Source organism: Larimichthys crocea, chromosome XII (assembly GCF_000972845.2).
Source record: "Larimichthys crocea isolate SSNF chromosome XII, L_crocea_2.0, whole genome shotgun sequence".
NCBI lineage: Eukaryota > Metazoa > Chordata > Actinopteri > Sciaenidae > Larimichthys > Larimichthys crocea.
In genome coordinates, this window is record NC_040022.1 from 24,208,430 (window position 1) to 24,213,877 (window position 5,448).

Here is a 5,448-nt window from a genome sequence, read left to right on the forward strand (position 1 = left end):
CCACTGTAAAGAGCGTTGCTTTCATTAAGTTTATCAGTAATGTATCTTCATGATATATAAATTCAAAGGAGGAAAAAAAAATACTTTCAAGAACTTTCAAAGGCACATAAGTATAATAATATATCTCTTTCTCTCAGTGATGTTTGACATGTGAGAAATGATCGACTTTAGAAAATGTAAACCACTGAGGGCTTACAGAAGTCACATAAAACCTATTTAAGACAAATGTTAATGTGTAATGGTAATTGCTGTCCTATATATTCTATACAGTATGCTCTGAATATTGCCTTTCCTCAATATAGTTCATCAAATAAACATAATGACGCCTGTACATGTCCTGCACACAGGCTGGGGATTATATTAAAGAAGGAATGATTCTGCCATAATGCTTTGTGAGTGAACTAGTTTCTTGAAATGGGAAAATTTACATTCAGTCAACACACATAGTGATCACACACACATTCTGGCACTCTTGCATTTCTCATATCCTTCCCTCATCTCAGCAACAAAAGGTGAAGAAAGGCAGAAAATTATTTCCCTTGTATAGGATCGGCTGAAATTTATTATGCTCTGCGAGATATTCATGTCATGGTTAGCCATGAACTAGTTTCCTTTATTTAAAGACAGTGTCTGCATTGGTTCTTCAGTTTTTAGGATAACCTAACTTTACACAAAAGCCTGCATGCCATTATCAGTCTTGATAAATATTTTGCTGAAGAAATGAGTCCAATTTTTTTATGCTTGCAGCTAATTTCTTTAAAACTCAAGACCTCTGATTACATCAAAAAGAAGTAAGATCTATGAGAAAAGATAAAAATTCCCATTTATCAACTCCAGAGGTTAAAGGATCTTTCATGGAAAAAAAATCTTAAAGTGAATGACTAACAAGGGAGTTCTTGTTGACTTTTAGGCATGGGTGGCCTCTGCGTAGTATTCCCAAAGTGGCTTGCCTCGCTCCACCCAATCTCTGTGATGACGTGAAAGGGCCACTGACAGCTTCCAACAGATGCTGACATACTGTCTGTTGATCAGTGGTTTAATATTAGCATGCTTCATATGAACAATGGCCAGTTCTCTGGACATAGGATAATACTAGTGCCATGGCCTCAAAGCCAGATTGTGGGAAAAACATTTCCTTAGAAATGAAATTGTGTTTACTTCACTCCATGGGGATGCTGATATCCTTGGCTGACATCACTGTATTACAGAGGCTGTAACATAGTTGTAAAGCTCTAGTGAACATGCTGGTATCATATGAAAGTAAAAGACCTATTGTATCCACGGGTGCCAATCAATCATGTTTGGTTTGTGGAGATGGTGCCGCACCCTGGGAGCAGTTAGGGGGTTTGGTACCTTGCTCAAGGGCACCTCAGCAGTTCCAACGACATGAACAGCTCCAGCTGGACTTGGACTTCCTTGGGTTCCCAAGCCAAATCCCTACAGGCTGAGCTACTGGTTGGGAAGGGAGCAGGGGAATGCATGTCATGAAAGCTGTTATTTTTCTGACCAGACAAACATTCCTACATATTGTGAGTGTATTATATTTAATAAATACTGAGATGGACAGACATGATCAGCCTGTGCAAAACATAATTCCAATCCTGTCATGTGAGTCGTGATTCCAGAGAAGTGTATGGGACAGAATTTCGCTCATGAAATCACATGGGTGTCAAAAATGAACCAAGAGTCATAAATTATAACAGGGCCAACGTCTATGTGTCTGTCTTACTTGGAACTGGCTCTGACATCACTAGAAAATTACCCTAGAATTGGCTTATTCTCATCAGAATGTGTTAGTACGCTCAGATGTCCTCGAAAACTGAGAGTCAGATCCACGGACCCTTGATAATCTCATTCTGCTTTTAACAGAATTCTCCTAGAGAGTCTACTCTCTCACATAATCTAAAAAAAAAAAAATCTATGCAATTAATAGTGGTGGTTTTGAGTGGTGATTTACTAATTAACACTGCTTTTCTGTTGTCTGTGGTGTCACATTTAGGACAGATACGTTTCAACATGCATTTTTCTCTACACAAACAACTCAACTCCTAGTACATAGGAGGCTCATAGTGGTTTACACTTATTATTACTAAGACACTTGAATAACACTTGAATTGCTTCCACTTTATTTTGCCTTGTTTCTCTCTTCAGCCTCTAGCCATTTATTAGGCCATGCTGTCCAGCTCCCAGCTGTGCACAGATGAATACAGCTTCCAGCTTTTCAAGCAGTGTAGTTCAGCTCTTGGCTGTCCATCCAGCAATTTCAGCAGTCAGCTTTTCAGCAGTCAGCAATCTCACTTCAATTTATTCAGAAATTGCATTTTTTTTATTTTCTCATTAATGTACCCTTTATCTGTGTTACTTATTCCTTTAAGCCTCAGACAATTGAAAAATAAGTAAGTCATTTTGAGAAGATTTTTCTGAACCATAGTGTTGATTAATACCCAACTGTGAACTGACTCCACAGTAAGACACGATCAAATGTGAACAAGCTGTTCCCTCGCTGGGATCATCTTTTGTGACTTATCCACCAAGTTGCTGAGCGCCTGTCCCTAAAACCTCTCCAACTGTCTAAGACAAGAACATTGTGTTTTTTCTCGCCATTCAATCCATGATAAATAGAATCATCTGAGACATATTCATTCTGAATTCATTCTTCTGTTAAGACAGTAGCTTAAAACACAGACAGAGTCTGTTGTGCCAGTCCCTCTTGTATTGGTCAGTAGTCTCTAGTTTGACTTTTAACCGCTGTACTATACACTATACCTTTATATATGTATATATATGTATATGTATATGATATGTATATATATATATATATATATAATATATATATATATATATATATATAATATATATATATATATATATATATAATACTACACACACACACACACATTAAACAATATAATTTTTATATTCACAATCCTAATCATGATTTTAGTTTGATTTTAATTTCCTGCTGATACCAGACACCCAGTGTTGTCAAAGCAAACACTCAAAATGCATACCCTGACTAGCTCACTCGAAGCAAAATGCTTTCGTTTGTTTGCTCAGAAAATATAAGAAATGAAAATCATAAAATAAAAAAATAAAAAAGGCTGTGCAGGAAAAGTGGGACAACTCATTGAATTCAAATGTGAGCTGTTTTCAATGACATTAATTATAAATCGTAAGGGATGGAGAAGTGGGGAAGTAGTAGTAGTATATAGTTCTATAATAGCAAAATCTCTTCCTGAGCGCTACACATTATAATGAGGATACATAGACCTACACTGCCCCCAAGTGAACAATTAAGGGAAGTAACCCCCCACCCCAATTTCACAAACAAGGGCATGCTCTTGGTTAAGATGCTCTTGGTCATCTTCCTCCCAGATGCACATCTAATCCATTACACCAGTGGTGGTAAGTAACTAAGTACATTTACTCAAGTACAGTACATTTTTTAGAAAAACTCGTACTTTACTTGAGTAATTCCATTTTCTGCTACTGTATACTTTCAGTCCACTGCATTTCAGAGGAATACGTTTTATTCACCACCTTTACTTTGCAGACTCTGCAAAGTAAAGTATAAAATCAACAAATAAATCATGATTTATAGATTAAAATATCCAGCAATATATAAAATTACCCCCACCTTTACAAGCTGGAACACAAAAATGATGCATACACATTAATTCATCACTAATTGCAATTCATTAATTGAGTATTATTCTAAAATGGGCCATTCTGCATAGTAACTACTTTTCCTTTTCCTACTTTAAGTGCATTTGATGTTAATACCTTTGTTCTGTATTTCTACACTGCATTGCTATTTTTATTGAAGTAAATGTTCTTTCCAGAAATAAATATGAGACCCCTGGGAACAATGCTCTACGTCTTATACTATTTTGGTCTGTTACCACTACTTCAAATCCACGAAAAGCTATATCTGACCAATCTGAAAATATCATTTACCCGTGAAGACATACCCCATTGACCACAATATAAACCAGAAAAAAAGCGAGTAATTGTATCCAAATGCGCAAAGGCTCATTAGTGTTACCTTCAAACACAAAATAAATTGTGTTGAAGCACACACGACACCCCTATGCCCTGTTATGGCTGTGCTTATAAGGTCTGCTCTCCTGTGTGAATCTTGCAGTTGAAGGTAGACTCTCTGCATTCAGCACGATTGTAAAATCCTTTGAAAATTCAGTACATATTAACAGAACAGTTGGGTTGATTTATTTCTTTTGTGAAAAACACCAGTTCTAAATGAATTAGATGGGGAAAGTGATTGTTAAATTTGAAGGTGAGTTAGTCTGGACATTATTTATTCCTCGATGTGCTTTAATTTATTCATTCTGATCTACTTGCTGCATTTAATCACACAGATTTAGATATGTAATAGTCAGTCCTGTGCCAGAGAAAAACACAAAACTTACCTTTATGTCAATCAAAGCTGAGAGACATATAAGAGTAATATTTAGTCAGAGAAGCCTGCATTGAGGGCCATGCAGGCTTCTCTGACTCCCTTCCACTGGCATGCTTTGTATCCATCTATGCTCTCCCATGCTGACTTTTATGCTTGTTTTTCACAGTGACTGCACGCATACACCATATCACCACTAGGTGGTAGGCTTTAATTGGTGATACTGAAAGGGATTGAACTTCTAGCAAACATTCAAATAAGTGCGGGTGATGTTCTGATATTTAGTTTATAGTACTCTTTAGATGTCACAGAGTTAGACTGCTGTCATGAACTATGTGTGTTTTTGGTGGATTATTATGAAGTAGCTTAATTGTATCGCTCAAAAACAGTCTCAACTCAACTTTATTCACAAAGCCTTTTAAAGACACAAAGTGCTGTACATGCAATATAAAACATAAAACATAAGGCAAGGCAAGGCAAGTTTATTTGTATAGCACAATTCGTACACAAGGCAATTCATAGTGCTTTACAGAGGCAAGGAAAAACATTTGACATTAAGACAAGCAATAGCAATAGAAATAAAACATTTTAAACAAACAATTTAAAACATTAAACGAATAAGAACAATATAAAAAAACAATAATAAACAATATTAAAATAACAATAAAGCAAAAACAGAAACAGAGTCTGATGCCGGGTTAAAAATGGACAGTGAAGAGGTCATTCAATAATTTAAGACATTTAGGAATTTAATCAATGATTGACATATAGTAGCCAATGGACAATGCTGTGGACAATAACATAACATAAATGTATGTTTTTTTTTATCCAGAGCCTCCTGAATAAGGGGTGTTTTTTATTTTATTTTATTTGTAAAGGAAACGTCGACGATTTAAATCCTCTTCATAAACAGCCAGAATCCAAAAAAAATAATAATAAAATAAAATAAAAATCCACACACACGGAACACACAGGGTTACAAACCAAGCGCACCCAACGTGCTTCTCGAAGCGACGTGGTGACGCAGCGTCTTT